Raw genomic sequence first — 17480 nt, forward strand, 5'->3', positions numbered from 1 at the left:
CCTTCAGCAGGTCCTGCAGCCTTAGCCATCCAGGGACGGGAAAATTCCCTGTCGGGGGGAAGGAGCCCCAAACGAGGAGAGACCGCCCTGAGGAGTAGTGGTAAACAGTGCATACCAATTGTTGCTTCCCTGTAAATTGGGCCCATTCTTTAGCTTCTTCTCTGAAAGGGTCCTGCTATCAAATTCATCTCATTAGGAAGTCAGCTGCTCTCTGCTAATAGCCACAGCAGACCTGATGGAATTATGTACGTCATTGAAAAAATAATTCCTGCTTAATCACCTTTATCTTGTTGATTAAAGAGAGAAAAGATTTCCTCTCCTTAGCCTGCTTGGCGGGGTCACCTCCCTGACCTCAAGTTCACTTGTACACCTAGCACTAGACAGGATGTTGTCCCTGAAGGGGCCCAAACCTAGTGTACTGCAACCGAAGTCCACGGTTGGAGAACTTCAGTGGTCTTCTCTGGACAGAAATTGAGCAGGAGATTCAGTCCATAAATCTGCTCTTTAGTGCAGCATACTTGTTGGCTTTAGATAACTTTTCAGATAATTAAAGACGGTTTTCTTTTAGCTCCAGTGAATCCCTTTCCACAGAGCTCATAAGAATTGTGTCCGTGCTTGTCTTGAAATAAATTAAGTTTGGGGTCCCATTTATCATTTGTCCTATAGCTTTAGAAACAAGATTAAACTATGTGGGGAGGGTGGAAAGGGCAAGAGAAACCAAGCTTTTCTGAACTGGATTCAGAGAGAGATTTAGAGTGGTTAAATAATTTAGACCCAACTGCCCAGCTAGCTTTCTTCTTGCCTCTACATAGAGATACTATGGGTTGTATCACTTTTAATGTAGGCATTCGAAGACTAGAAAAGAAAGGACTATTACAGAGTCAGAGTAATGCATTGCTGGACAGTTCTGCATGTTGCCTCCCAAGTTCGGTTCAAAACACTTTCTCTCCAAATTCTTTCTGCCATAATAGGAAGTCAGTAGATAATGTTGACAAATCAAGAAGCAGATGTACAAACAAATTATGTAGAAATGTACCTATTAGAAGATGCAAAAGTTGCCTGAGGAGTGACTTTTGGAATTATGTTCTTGTATTGTTTAAAAAATTTTTTTGTTAAGGAAGCTCCCTCTCTCTGCAAATCTAAAGCAAAATTGTTCTCTCGGATCCCTGCTTAGATGCTTGGTCTTTATTCTGTGTACTTTTATCTCCTAGGGCGGTTCATAGGCCCTTTGAAGAGCTGGACCCTCAGATTCTGGCCTTGGAACACAATTTACATCTATTTCACTCTTACTCTCAGCAAATTCCAACTCTTAACTTTTAGCCTAGGTAGGGGAACAGTGTTCAAGAGGAACCAATAATTTCAGGGACTTCATTTATAGGGATCTCTTAATAAAGACAGTAACAGAAATTAATGTGTTTATAGTGCTTTATGATTAACAAAGTACTTTGACGTGTACCGTATTTGTGCTTTGTAATTTAACCATTTTGTAGTGGGTGCTGTTATATTCAGATGACACAGGAAGAAAACAGATAAGATTCAGAGAGAATAAGGAACTTTTAGGTGCCTACTTTGCTCCTGTATCTGGTGGACTCAGAACTGAATTCAGGATTTCTGATTTAGAAGCAATGCTTTTAATTTTTTTCTCTGCTACAACTTGTGAAGTGTTTGGATGTGAAATGGGATCTTATTTCTAATTAACCAAAGTGTGAGCTCGTTGGGGATAGGAGTGTATATAAATATGTATACATATATATGTGTATGTTATGTTTATATCCTTGCATCTCAACAATGTAGTTGTACCTGGGGAGGTGGAGTAGATGCATAAATGTCCCAATAGACTGAATAAAGAACTTTGGTAATGTCTAAAATTGAAATCAGGAAATAGCAATATAAATGTGTGATTTACAAATATGGAAGTAATTACCAGAAGAAACATCTCGAAGAGTTGAAGGAGCTTCTTTTGGGGAATGGTACTCAAACTTAAGGAGGAGCCTGACAGGGGTCTGTTGTTTTTGGCTATGTACCTTATACCTTTATATCTTTTATATATTTATTTATTTATTCATTTATTTTTTGGTGAGGAAGATTGGCCCTGAGCTAACATCTGTTGCCAATCTTCCTCTTTTTGCTTGAGGAAGATTGTTGCTGAGCTAACATCTGTGCCAATCTTCCTCTATTTTCCGTGGGATGCCACCACAACATGGTTTGAGGAGTGGTGCTAGGTCCGTGCTCGGGATCCAAACTTGCAAACCCTTGGCCAGTGAAGTGGAGTGCATGAACTTAACCACTCTGCCACTGGGCCAGCCCCTATATCTTATATTTTATATTATGTAAAAAAAAATCCTTTGGAAAGGTTAGAGTAAAAGTTTCTTTTCAGAATTTTAGAGCTGAAAGGGACCACAGAGATTGTTTATTCCCAGTTCTTTCATTTTGCAGGTGAAGAAATTGAGGTATAGGAGTTTAAATGTTTTGTCAAGGTCACATAACTATAGAGACAAACCCCTTCCAGCACAAGTTTAACTCCTCCCCAGGCAGGTGGAAATTTTCCCCCTGGTTGTGATTCCTCAATTACTTTGCTAGGCAATTCTCTCCTCTTTCTATCTGGTTTTTATAATGTTTGAATAGATTACAGGACTGTGGATTCAAATGTAGTTATCAGTAGGCCTGGCTCCGTGGCCAAGTAGATGAAGTTCCATGTGCTCTGCTTTGGTGGCCTGGGTTTGCAGGTTCGGATCCTGGGCACAGACCTACCCCACTCACCAGCCATGCTGTGGAGGTGTCCCACATACAAAAAAATAGAGGAGGATTGGCACAGATGTTAGCTCAGGGCTAATCTTCCTCAAGTGAAAAAAGAGGAGGGTTGGCAGTGGATGTTAGCTCAGGGTGAATCTTCCTCAGCAAAAAAAAAAAAAGTTTATCTTTAATTCCTCATATTTCCATATTGAAAATGCTTCAGATCTCTCTAGAACTTTCAGACTCGGTATGTTTCCTGTATTTTTTGTTAATTCTGTAATAACTTTGAATTAGAATTAGACACACTTTGGCAGTTTGTCTGCAGCTGTTTAGGAATTGACAGTGTTGCTCAGTTGAATTTGATAAATACTGGAATTTGGGCTAAACTTTTATCTTGAGAAGCTATGACTAATGGGAGATGCTAATGGAGCTTGTCCAATATCTATGAGTGTTGCTTAATGAAGTTCTGAGAATAAGGATCTAACTGTCTTCTAAAAGAGAGGTAGAGGCTGATGATATTTTAGGGGTCATATAGAACAGTTTCTAACACACTAAGTTTTCCCTTTATACATGAGATTTTCTCCTACTTCCCTTCCAATTATATCATTAACTTAAAATTAAACTTTGTTTTTTCTGATTATACACAAATACATATTATTGAATGTTCAGACATTACAGACGTGTAATGTTGAAAGTTAAAGTGCGGTCTAATCTTATATTCTGGGGAAACTGCTATAAATAGGTATTTTTTTTTCGCCCAAAATTTCTTTGTTAAAATATATTTCTTATTATTGTGATTGTTAATAACAGCTGGCGTAATACTAAACAACTTTCAACTTGGTTTTTATTTTTAACTTAATATATCTTGAAAATGTTTCCATGACCATACATACAGAGCATCCTGTCTGTATAGTATTGCATCACAGGTTATTTAAACAATCTCTTACTGTTGGAAGTTTGGGTCGTTTCCCATTTTTCCATGTTAAGAACAGTACTTTAGAGAACATCCTTAAAGTACACTTGTGTGAGTGTTTTCTGTAGGAAAGTTTTGTGAAAGAGACAGAGATATGAAAATGTTAAATTTCTCTAATTTATACTTCCTCTAATAGTATTTAAAATTATATTAAATTCCATTTAAAATTATATTAATACCTTTTTTCTTTCTGAAGGTATAAGACTGAAGATAGAAATTATTAATCCATGACCAGACACTAAAACAAGAGGTCATAGGAGCAGAAGGCTCTGAGCTTTTAGATAGGGCTCACCTCATTTCTTCACATTTCAGGTTCTGTCTGCTTTTACTGTTTTCCCCTGGAGAAGATAGTAATTGATAACAGCTATAAAAATACCCTCCAGTTGTTGGATGAGCTGCTAATTAGCTTTTATGGAGCATAGTTTGTTTTTTTTTTTAAACGTTTTCTTAATAACATTATTCTAGGACATGCCGTTAAGGAGTTCAGAGAATCCAGTAGGTTTTGCAGAATGCAGAATGAGGGTATGTTAGCTCCTCTCCTTGTATTGTTAAAGTTTACCTCTGTTGAAGTATTGATCCTGGGTCAATTTTAGGATCCTTAGGCTTGTAGAAGGTGCCAGGGACTGATGTTACTCTTCTGTATGTGGAAAATGTGAAATAAGATACTTTGGCTAAATTTCATGACTCATATTCACTGAAGCAGGAACATTTCAGGAATTCCTGTGGCAGAGTTTTTATTGACCATCTTAGAGAGTTGGTTGATATTTTCATTGAGTCCAAGTTTGTTCATAACCATTCAATTAGAGGATTATGTTTCATTTCTCAAAATGAGTGCCTTCTGTTTTGTTTGTATTTATGGAACTTGTCCTTGGAGTTCATTCATGATTTTCTTTGTAATATATCAGAATGAGTATAGAAAAATACATCTACAAATATAGATGATGTCTGTCCATATGTATTTTATTATAAAAATATTACTTAATATTTCTGTATGAAAGCTTTTCTTATAAAATAAGAATTTCTTTGGACATAGGGGAAACTATAGTTTGTATATACTCGTATTTTGATCTTTTTGTGAGAAGATGCAACATGTCTAATGTATTATTCTTGATTATTGCTTATTCACTAACATTAGTAACTTTTTTTGTAAGTTGAGTATTTTAAATCTCTCCTGTTTGTGTGTATTACAAAATGTTTACACTTTTGCTTGTTTTAAGCAAGATGTAGTGGTTTAAATGCTTATGAAAAATCTGACAGCAGAACTTTCATTGACCTTGATTTGCTTCAGGAAACGCTAGACTACCTGCTATTTACCTTAGAGTCGTATTAAAAACCTAATAGTTAATGCTAATTTCTTATCCGCTTGATTAAGTTTGACCTTCTCTGAATTTCCTTCTTGTACTTCTCCACTGTGTTACTGTTTAGGACCTTGCATGTCCTATTTGACAAGTAGACCCTGGAGTTGCTGTAGATGGTAAAAATCAGCTTGTAACTTGTGTTTGGGAGTCTGGGGACTGGTTGTGTTGCCTTCTCCCTTTTTTTCTTAAAGTAAACCTACCTCTTGATCATGTTTTAGGGTTAGTTTGTCACTGAGGAGTGGTCATTCCTTCACAGTGAATCACAAAAGGAGTAGGTTTGGTGAGGCTTCCTCACTCTTCCTGGCTGCTCAACCTGCTGTCCTCTGAGCTTCTGTCCGTGTTGGCGTGCCAGGAGCAAACTCTCTACTTGGCTGCCTTCCCTACGTGGATAATTTCTAAATCTGCATCCTTATTGCTGACCTTTGGAATCCTAGGCTTGCTTCTCCTATTCCCGCTGGATAGGTCTGCGTTTGGATCCTGACATCAAGTTAAACTATTGAGTGACAAGATCACCTAGTGGAGTACCTTATAGTGAATAGAATCCTATAAATGTTTGTTGTTGCCTCTTAGTATCACATAGGCAATTATAATATTTTTTATCTTGTTTCTGTTTCCAATTTTCCTTCCTCTAGTCCATTTTCATGCCATACTCAGTTTGATTTTATAAAGTAAAGCTTTGTTCCTGTCACCAATCATGATCCTTGTGGCCTACTGGGTGATGACTCAGCTCAAGGTGTAATGGTTAATTTTGTGTGCCAACTTGACTGGGCCATGGGGTGCCCTGATAGTTTGCTAAACATTATTCTAGGTGTGTCTGTGAGGGTGTTTCTGGATGAGATTAGCATTTGAATCGTATTCTGAGTAAAGCACAGTGCCTTTCCCATTGTGGGTGGGACTCATTCAATCCCTGCACGACCTGAAGAGAACAAAAAGACTGAGTAACAGAGATTCACTCTCTCTGCCTGACTGTCTTTGAGCTAGGATATCAGTCTTTTCCTGCCTTTGGACTTGGACTTGAACTTGAACTATGTACTATATATGTTATCCTTTATATATGTCTTTCCTATTGGTTCTCTTTCTCTAGAGAACTCTGACTAATACTCAAGGCATCTATGACCTGGTGCCCTGTGTACATCCTCTGCTCTGGCTGCCCTGCTGATCTCTTCCTCATTCCTGAGCACACCTACCTCTTCCTTTTACTCCATCTCTGCTGGGATCAGTCCTTCCTCTTTCCAATTATTTCAGTGATGTGCACTCTTTAAAACCCAGGTCAGAGCTTGTGTTCTCCTTTAAGCCTTTCTTGGCTGTCTTTTCTTGTAGTAGTTTCCTAGCATCTGAATCTCTACTGAAATTTTAAGAATTTAGGTATTTGCTGCCTTCTAGTGTTATCTTTAATACATTTTTCCTTCTCAGCTAGATTATTAACCCCTTTAGGGCTTGGACCAAGCTCTATTCTTCCAAATCTTCCACTGTTCTTGGTGTTGCCTTTCAATTAGTAAGTGGCCGGTGAGCATTTACTAATTTTTTTTTTTAGCACTAAGATCTTCCTAGGGAAGAAAAGGCAAATGTAGGGCTTGCGTGCCCATACTCCCTCATCTTGAGCCCACGGAAGAAATGTCTAGTTCACTTCCCACAGGACCCAGAACTCTATCAATGCGGTGCTCCAGGGACACTCTGCCAGTTTTCTGGGGTTGTTACTAGAAATGAAACATAAATCATCCTTGACCCAGAGCCAACTTTTCCTAAGAAAAAACCTGTCATATTTAAAGTTCTGTTGAGTTAGCCCTTTCCTGAGATACTGGTTTGCAACTACTTCTACTGTCATCTGCTTTGCTCTTGTTTCTTGTAATTTCCCTTTGCTCTACCTCTGGCTAAGTCTTTTCATATCTTCCTCTGTAAATACGCTGTGTAGCACATGGTTGTGAATAATTTTGAATAAGAGTGAAGGAGAAGAAGTATGGAAAATGAGCTGTATGTTCCTAGGCAATTTGGGTTTGTCAAATTTAATGCAAATTTCATTCAAGCACAGTATGATTTTCCTCATTGTTCCTGCAATTGAATTTAGCTGTTGAGGAACAGCATTGGAAATCTGACCACATTCTACTCTTCGGCTCATCTTTTAAGCTCAAAGTATTGCAAACCCTCCACACTTTTCATCCCCCTTACCCTGCTCTCCTGTGCTTATCTTCTAACATATTAAAATTTACTTATTTATTGTATGTCTTGTTTATTGATTGTCTCACTGAATAAGAATATAAAACTCCATGAAGGTGAGGGATCTTGGGCTATATTAGTATTGGCTGTCTTTGGCTGTCTATCCCAAGACGTAGACCAATGTCTGACATTCAGTAAGTATTTGTTGAATTGAGTGGGAGTGTGCTAACTTGGAGCCCTTCACCCCCCTTTGTTGCCTAGGCTTTCTGTCGTATCCTCTGGGACCTCTCTTCCTTTTGTCCTTCTTCTTACTGAAGATCCCTTCTCTCCATACCTCGTTAGTTCTTTCAAACGATATAACTACGTGTTCCCCAGATCTGTGCCTTTGTAATAGCCACATCAGTAACAGAACTAACAGTCCCTTGGCTATTCATGGTTTACAAAACACTTTCACAAATACTATCTCATTTGAGGTATTTTTGAGTCTGTGACTGTGATGAGATCTTTAGATCCTGTCTTTCACCAAAGTGTGCAAGTTAGCAAAATCTTGTCCCACCAAGTGATGCGACCGTTTTTTAGTATGTGCCAGGCATACCCTCCCTTGGGCCGTGTTTTTGCCAAATTATATATGGGGGATGTGCCTCTTTGGTTTCGTCTTCTGGCCTTCTAGGAATAATCATTATATTACCCAGAAGAGTGCCTTTATGGTATAAGGTCCTCAAGTAAAGTGATAAAAATGAGAAAGGAGGGGGCTGGCCCTGTGGCCGAGTGGTTAAGTTTGCGCGCTCCGCTGCAGGCGGCCCAGTGTTTCGTTGGTTCGAATCCTGGGCACGAACATGGCACTGCTCATCAAACCACGCTGAGGCAGCGTCCCACATGCCACAACTAGAAGGACCCACAACGAAGAGTATACAACTATGTACCGGGGGGCTTTGGAGAGAAAAAGGAAAAAATAAAATCTTTAAAAAAAAAAGAAAATGAGAAAGGAAAAAAAGGAACAGACCACCACTAACATACACTAATGGGACATTTTTCAATGGAAGGGACTTGGCTAGATGCTGAAAAACTATTATCACCTCTAAGTTAATTTGATAGCAGGAGCTCCATGTGGACCTGTCCAGCAGAAATTGGAGACACAAGCATGGAGTTGAGAAGGTTGGCCTGAAGGATGCAGATCAAGTAGAGATGAGAGCTCGTGACTTTTAGGTTCTCCACCAGTAAATTGCCATTATTGTTCTTCTGGCCTCTCTCTTTGCTGGGCTGTGAAGACAGAACCATTTTCTTCCTAAAGGCCTTCTGTTCTTGCCTCCAAGCCATGGGAGTGCTCAATAACTATTAGTGTCTAATGATGACACAGGAATAATCCTCTGAGCAATTGGAGAGCTGTAGGCATGTCACAAATTGACAGATGCTCACAAATCTCTTTTTGCTGTTTTGAAATATCACTGCCAGGGGAGTTGTATACAACTTGTTCTGACAGAGTGGTCTTAAATATTCATTCCTTTTACCTATTACTTTAAGAGCAATGCCAGCATTTAGGCTTCAAGCTGCCAGTAGCAATTTTGGAGAAATTGTATTATAACTTTTTCAAGATACTTATTTTCATATAGCTCATTTGTTTATACGTTCATCTATTAATATTATTATTATTATTTTTAAAGATTTTATTATTTTTCCTTTTTTCTCCCCAAAGCCCCCCGGTACATAGTTGTATATTCTTAGTTGTGGGTCATTCTAGTTGTGGCATGTGGGACGCCACCTCAGCATGGCTTGATGAGTGGTGCCATGTCTGTGCCAAGGGTCCGAACCTGAGAAACCCTAGGCCGCAGCAGCGGAGTGCGGGAACTTAACCCCGCGGCGATGGGGTCGGCCCCTGCTTCGATCTTACAAGCACACATGTGATTGCATTTAGGTCCTACTTGGATAATCCAAGATCAGTTCCTCCTTAAGAGCCTAAATTATCGTCACATCTTTTCCCACTTAAGGTAATATTCATACCTCCTGGGGATTAGGAAGTGATTTCTCTTTGGGGACCGTTTTTTCTGCTTACCTCAGATTTTATGTATGAAATTTGCTTTAAAACAACCCAGCAGAGGCAAGGAGTGGAAATGAGAGATTAGATTGGCTGAATTATGATTGGCCACACATTGTTAATTTTCAAGTCGAGTGATGGCAGTTCATTGTACTATTCTCTTTACTTTCTATGTTTTGAAAGCTTCCATAATAAAAAGTAAGAACAAACAAAAAAAGGTAAACTCTCACACCAAGATTCCTTAGTAATCAGTTCCTCTCAGAATCTGGAAAATGCCAAATAACCCCAGATAAAATTTCATAAAAATTAAGAATGAGACTTTTAATATCCTGGTTAATCCTTTAGGCTTTCACTATCTTTTTAGACCTCTTTGTGCTCCTCAAGAAAAGTAAAGGGTGAATGAAAATCCTTTCACGTGGAATTCAGAAATTGTAAGATGTAAGATGACATGAGGCTTAGATAAGAGAACTCCTTTTTCTCTTCCTTGCTAAAATAATTGGTGAGTGTATGAAGTGGCATGGTTGTCTCTGGAGACTTATGGGCAAAATAACTTATCATGACATCTTTGTCAAGCAGATGAAATCATGAGAGGGTCAACATTTTTATTATAGGGCTCATCTTTCAACTGTGTTTTAATGTGATCATAAAATGTCCAAGAGAGCTGTGACTTGGCACATAGAGTACACTCCCTGGCATAGTTCAGTAGTAATTAATGTTTTTCTGCAAATTGCTTTTTTTGGTAGTCCTACAGTGTCATAAGGCTTGAGATTTTAATTCCTAAATCGTTGTCTTTTTTCTGTTTTTCCTTAAAAAACAAAAAATAATGAGGTTTTTCATGATTTCCGTTCTTCACCCCTGTCCTGAAAGGATTTTGAGGTATGCATTTAAAAATAACCACATGAGGCAAAGCACAGCATTTCTCAGGGAGCTACTGTGGCATATCAGAAATATAATATTTCTCAAAATACCACTGTATGCCCAATTCAGGCTTAAGTGTCTGTATTATAAATGATCATGACTGTCAAGATACTATTTTAGGCTATTCATGTTACTTCATATATACTTTAGTAACTTAATGATTTTTTTAAGGGAGGAAACCAGAAATTCATATGCAGAATATCTGATCAAATAATGGCTGGTTATGGCTTAAATTGCCAAAAGCAGCATGTTTAAAAGTGCATTTAGCCTTTAGAAGTGAGTTTATTGACATACTCTGGTTTTATATTCTTTCCTCAATGATTTTCATATTGAATTTGTTTCTTTCCAAGTTAAAAGCTGCATTTTGTTGGGGTGATATAAACTCTAGTTGCAAAATCTCATAATTAGACTGTCTTTTTTTAGCTCATGGAATTAGAATTTAGCTGGTACATTTGTTGTTGATACTGAGACTACTAAAACCCAGTTACCTCTTTTATGTTTGTTCTGAGCTGTGGTACAAATTGGTCTGTACATGTCAGACACAAAAACATGTGGCCAATTCGTACAAAATTAGACTTTTTGTGGTATATGTGTTCATATAGTCGATAAGGCTGACTACATTTTGAACTTCTTATTACATTACTATGACATTGTAACCCAGGCTTATGAGAAAGCTGTATTTTTTTGCAGAGAGTGGACTAGAGATGGTATATCGTAGTAATGTAGGTTAAAAAATGACTTTTTCGTGTGGGTAAAGTCATTGGTGAAAGAATCGATTTAAATCCTTGCAAGCTTCTTGGTCATTCTAATTCCTTACTAAATAGATTATTATAAAATTTGATGGTGATTATTAAATTTCTTAGCCATTCCATCCTTTTAGAATTGTAAAATCACCCAATTTACCCTGTAATAAAGGAGAAATGATGTATGGAAATAATCAAGATAGTGGTTTACTTTTCATTTGCTATAGTATCATGCTAATCTGTTCTGCATTTTTTTTAGTGTGTGCTTTTGTGCACAGAAGAAGTAGTTACTCAGGAATAGTCTTTAAGATATAGGTTCTTTTATTACCCAGGTATAGCACAATTTTTCAGGAACACACATTTTTGCATAAAATGAGATACTTCTTAAGTTTTGTTTTTCTCTTTGCTACTTTTTCTTCTTTATCTAGAATATCAAATATAATGCAGAAAGCTGATTGAAAAAGAACTCTAACATTTGCGTGATTTTTTTTGGTTTGCAAATAATTAACAAATGAGGAACTCTTAGGCAAAAACCAAAGCATTATCTTTGAGTAAATAAGGAAAATAGAATACCATCCAACCCTTTACTGATTTCCTATCCTTAGTATCTCTCAAATCCATTCATTTCTCTCATCTGTGTTAACTCTACCCTCTCTTCTAGATTATTACAGTACCTTCTTAACTGGTCTTGCTGCTTCTATCCTGTCCACTCCCAAATTGGTTCTCCACTCCAGCCTTAGGGGTGTTTAAATGGTGTAGATTTCATGGTGTCATTTTCCTTCCCCACATCCCCTCCCATTTTAAAATCCGCTTGGGACTTCTCATGACTCTTAAGGTAAATAAAGATCCTTAATGTGTGCCAGGCTCTGTGGGGTTCAGCCCGGCTATCTTGCCAGCCTCATCTCATACCATTCTCTTGCTAGCTCTCAATGCTTTAACATCACCATCTTTCTTTCATTTCTTAACATACCCATATTCTTTTAAAAAGCCACAGAGCCTTTGCCCGTGCTGTTCACTCTGCTCGGAATGCTTTCCTCCCCCATCGCCACCATCTCCATACTCTCCCCATCAGCTCCCTTTGCTTAATTAGTAAATTCCTATTTATCTTTAGCTCAAACCTTATTTCCTCAGGGAAGCCCCTTTACACTAGTTGGGTTTCACTATTATAGGTTTTTACATCACTATGTATCTTTTTTTTCCTCATTGGACTGACTTATTTGTTACAATTTATGTGCTTATGTAAATTGTCTTCATGAGGACAGGTGGTGGGCCTGTTTTTTGCTCAACATTATATCCTTAGGATTTAGCACTATACTTAGCATGTGTTAGGTGAACCATAAATATTTGTTGAATGAATGAATGACATGAAAAAATGGAAGCAGATATAACTGTTACCTAATGGATTAGGTGTACACACAATGCCAATACCAAAGACCTTGTAAAAAGTCAAATGTGCCCTTCAAAGAGTTTATCCAGGAAGGTTGCCTGCTTATTTGATAGCTGCTGCCGTTAGGAAGTTTGGAACAATTTTAAAGAATTGTCTTTAGAAGAAGCCACGTAAGAAAAACACTTATCGTTTTGGTTGAAAACAGTATTCAGCTTGATGATTCTCTTTATTTTCTAAATGTATTTCCAGCTTACAGATATCAAATTCCATTTTCAAAGAACCAAATTTGCCACAGTTGAAAATTTCAAAAGAATGTTATAGACATGAAGGCATCCTTAAAGGAGTTGTGCCTAAGATGTCTTGAGCATTGGCAGACGTTTTTGTCTTAAGCATGTAGGCTTTGAAGGGGCTAATGCTCCTGTGGATGTGTGCGTTCTGCTATGTTTCTGTTAAAATTGTTCATGAAGTCTCTCTTCTTGCTGTAAGGATGTGTCACTTTTGCTTCTGGCCATGGGACAGAGGGGTGCATTTTACTTTCTTAAGTCATTCACTTCATCCTTGTGCTTTTCATCCTCTACAGGCAAAATAAGTCTTGCAAAATTTGTTTTTTTTTACCAGAAAGGAATGTGATAGGGAATTGGGTTTATTATAAAGTGCTTTAAATTCCTTAGTTGTTGAGGTCTGTGTTTAGCAAAAGTCTCTGTTAGTGTGAAAGATCACAGAACTGGGACCACATTCTTTCATTGAAAAGTATCAAGGATTCTTGCCAAGGTCTACTATTCAAGATTATTTGTTCAATGCTTTTGTTGCTTTAGCCACTAGCCCTTAACCTCTTTTGTGCTAGACCCTACCTTTTTACCTCTTGATTTTGGAAGAAAGTTGCTGTGTGTACTACCTTTCTCCAGTAACTTAAATCAGCATTGATTTTAAGCAGAACTAACTGAATTTAAAATAACACATACATGTCTGTGCCTTTTAATCTACGGGAACATTTTTGGATAGACTGAACTGATAGCTGTAGCTGTTGAAGATTATCTTCTAACAGGACATTTGTCACAGCTCCATTCAGGTGACCATGAGCGCTGTACTTTTCGCTTGTTCACCTTTGGGAAAATGCACTTAACTCAACGTGGTATGGAGCGTTCAGAACAGTCGACAGCTCTGTAAGTGAACATTTTGGTGGGAAGCCTTAGTTAGTGGCCAGTAACAAAAATCCTATTGACCTTTTATTCTCAAATGTTCCTGTTTGTACCTGAACAACAGAGGTTTGGCTTTTATTTACTTTTTGTTTGGTTTACTACTTGCCAGTAAAGGCTTACATTTTCATACTGCTTCATTGCTGAAAGTATTATGCAGACATATTTCTTGTGACTCCTTCTGCAAATACATTTTCTGTGCCTAGTGATAATATCAACATTTGTGAGAGAATGATTTTTTGAATTTGGTCTTTTGAAGAGTGGTTCTATGCTAACTATCTTCTTTGGCAGGTCACTGCTTTTTGTTAAATGATGCTCTTAGAAAAAGACCTGTCAGCATTTGTGCAGAAGGCTCGCTGTGTTCTCTGCCTGTCTGCGTGAATCTCAGTGCCTGTGCCTGTCTGTGACTGAGGCATAACCTCGTACCTGAATCAGTGACATTTATCTGCATGAGCCTTGGCCAACAGCTCCCTACCTCCAGACGGAATTGTTCCCAGAGGGATTTTAATTATGTCAAATGCATTTTGACCAAGATGCACTTACTTTGGCATTAAGCTGTTTATTATTTTTTTTAATAAGTCATCTAATTTTAAGCTGGGATCATGTTATTATATAATTTATTTAATGGATACAGTTCTTGTGCTCATCACTTATCGATTGTTCTCCTGTTTCCTGTGTGGGATGTTAAGGGAAAGAGAATTACTCTTCTGTGTGAGGTAGTGTCACCTTGGGGCATTATTTTGCTTTGGCTCGAAGAAGTCTTAGGAATGATGGCAGTAATGTGCTCAAGTCACCTGTGCTCACTGGATGACCGCTGAGATGCTGTAAGGTCATGAAAAGTTAATGGAGAATTAATACCTTATGAACATAATCCCCTACTATTTTAAATAATGACTACTCAATTCAGGCAACATATATTAAAATATTCTAACATGAGCTGAACAATTTAAAACTGGTAAAAAGGGGTAGTAGAGGATTTAGGACTGACTGTTCATTTAGGTGTGAAATAAGTAGGCAGCTTCGCATGACAGCTTTCCTAATCTTTTTTTAAAGAGGAAGCTGAAGTGAAGAGAAGTTAAATAGTGTGTTCAAAGTCATTTAGGTAATCAGTGACAGAGCTGGGATCTGAACCCAGACCTCTCTGACAGCAAAGCTGGTGATCTTTACCACTCTGTGGTATTATGAAGGCATTATGTGGCATAAGAAATAATACAGATTCTTATCAATAAGATGAGACAAATTCAGATTTAGAAGATAAATTACTGTTACTTGAGCTTTTATTGAACCAGCAATCAATTTAATAGAAAGTTATCCAGGGCCTAGCATGTGTAAAGCACGATGCTAGATGCTAGAGAGGGTATCAAGATCACCAACTGACAGAGCTAGTAAAATATATATAAAAATAACTTTTATACAAGACAGAATTCATTCACTCAGCAGACATTTATTTGGCACCATTGGTGTGCCAGGACTGGGCTAGACACTGAGAATCATCTATTTGTCAATTCCTCCTAAACTTTTGATCACCTACCATGTGCCAGGCACTGTTCTAGATGCTGGGACTATAGTAGAGAACAAAGTAGGCAAGGTCTATATTCTCATTCAATGTATATTCTAGTGGGAAGGAGACAGGCAATAAATAAGCAAGAAAAGACCTGCTCTGCAGAGAATTAAAATAGGATGACATGCAGAAAGTGACTGAATGGCTACATTAGATAGTAAAATTAGTAAGAATTTTTTTTTAGGTTTTTAAAAAAAAATTATTTTATTGAGGTCATATTGGTTTATAAAATTGTATAATTTCAATTGTACATTATTATATATCAGCTTCTGTATAGACTGCATTGTGCTTACCAGAAATAGTCTAGTTTTTAATCCATCACTGTACGTATGTGCCCCTTTACCCCTTTTGCCCACCCCTCACCCCCTTTTCCTCTGGTAACCACTAGTCTGTTCTCTTTATCCATGTGTTTATCTTCCATATATGATTGAAATCAAACGGTGTTTGCCTTTCTTTAGCTGGTTTATTTCACTTAATATAATACCCTCAAGATCCATCCATGTTGTTGAAAATGGGACGATTTTGTCTTTTTCATGCTGGAGTAGTAGTCCATTGTATATATAAACCACATCTTTATCCTTTCATCTGTTGATGGGCACTTGGCTTACTTCCACGTGTTGGCTATTGTGAATAATGCTGCAGTGAACATACGGATGCATAAGTCTCTTTGAATTGTTGATTTCAAGTTCTTTGGGTAAATACCCAGTAGTGGAATAGCTGGATCATATGGTATTTCTATTTTTAATTTTTTGAGAAATATCCATACTGTTTTCCATAGTGGCTGCACCAGTTTGCATTCCTGCCAGCAGTGTATGAGAGTTCCTTTTCTCCACATCCTCTCTAACATTTGTTCTTTTTGTCTTGTTAGTTATAGCCATTGTGATGCTTGTGAGGTGATATCTCATTGTAGTTTTAATTTGCATCTCCCTGATAATTATGATGTTGAACATCTTTTCATGTGCCTGTGGCCGTCTGTATATCTTCTTTGGAAAAATGTCTGTTTATCTCCTCTGCCCATTTTTTGATTGGGTTGTTTGTTTTTTTGTTGTAGAGTTGTATGAGTTCTTTATATATTTTGGAAATTAACCCCTTATCAGATATATGATTTGCAAATATTTTCTCCTAGTTGGTGGGTTGTATTTTTGGTTTGTTCTTGGTTTCCTTTGGCTTGCAGAAGCTTTTTAGTCTGATGAAGCCCTTTTGTTTATTTTTTCTTTTGTTTCCCTTGCCTGAGAGACATGGTGTTTCAAAAGATGCTACTAAGACCAATGCCAAAGAGCGTATTGCCTGTATTTTCTTCTAGGAGTTTTATGGTTTCAGGTCTTACGTTCAAGACTTTAATCCATTTTGAGTTAATTTTTGTGTGGTCTAAGATAATGGTCTACTTTCATTCTTTTGCATGCAGCTGTCCAGTTTTCCCAACACCATTTATTGAAGAAACTTTCCTTTCTCCATTGTATGTTCTTGGCTTCTTTGTCAAAAATTAGCTGTCCATAAATGTGTGGTTTTATTTCTGGGCTTTCACTTGTCTTCCAATGATGTGTGTGTCTGTTTTTGTACCAGTACCATGCTGTTTTGATTACTAGAGCTTTGTAGTATATTTTGAAGCCAGGAATTTTGATGCCTTCAGCTTTGTTCTTTTTTTCTCAGGACTACTTTAGCTACTTGGGGTCTTTTGTTGTTCTATATAAATTTTAGGATTCTTTGTTCTATTTTCTATGAAGAATGTCTATGGGATTCTTTTTTTTTTTTTGAGGAAGATTACCCCTGAGCTACCATCTGCTGCCAATCCTCCTCTTTTTGCTGAGAAAGACTGGCCCTGAGCTAACATCCGTGCCCATCTTCCTCCACTTTATATGTGGGACGTCTACCACAGCATGGCTTGCCAAGCAGTGCCATGTCCACACCCAGGATCCGAACTGGAGAACCCTGGGCTGCCGAAGCGGGACATGCAAACTTAACTGCTGTGCCACCAGGCTGGCCCCCCGTCTATGGGATTCTGATTGGGATTGCATTGAATCTGTAGATTGCTTTAGGTAATATGGACATTTTAACTTCTTTATTCTTCCAGTCCATGAGCATGGAATATCTTTCCATTTCTTTATGTCTTCTTTGATTTTTTTCAATAATGTCTTGTAGTTTTAAGTGTATAGGTCTTTCACCTCCTTGTTTAAATTTATTCCTGGATATTTGATTCTTCTTGTAGCGGTTGTAAATGAATTGTATTCTTGACTTCTTTTTCTGCTACTTCGTTTTTAGTGTATAGAAATGCAACTGATTTTTCTAAGTTGATTTTGTACCCTGCAACTTTGCTGTAGTTGTTGATTATTTCTAGTAGTTTTCTGGTGGATTCTGTAGGTTTTTCTATGTATAGAATCATGTCATTTGCAAACAGCAAGAGTTTTACTTCTTTCTTTCCAGTTTG

General features: G+C 37.7%; 1 protein-coding gene across 7 annotated transcripts in view; it reads left to right on the plus strand.

Moving 5' to 3' along the window:
* The window catches only part of FHIP1A (FHF complex subunit HOOK interacting protein 1A), a 220458-nt gene that overhangs the window by 1098 nt on the left and 201880 nt on the right, over positions 1-17480 (plus strand). The gene's annotated exons all lie outside the window — the stretch shown is intronic.

This window comes from Equus quagga, chromosome 3, assembly GCF_021613505.1.
Source record: "Equus quagga isolate Etosha38 chromosome 3, UCLA_HA_Equagga_1.0, whole genome shotgun sequence".
Lineage (NCBI taxonomy): Eukaryota > Metazoa > Chordata > Mammalia > Perissodactyla > Equidae > Equus > Equus quagga.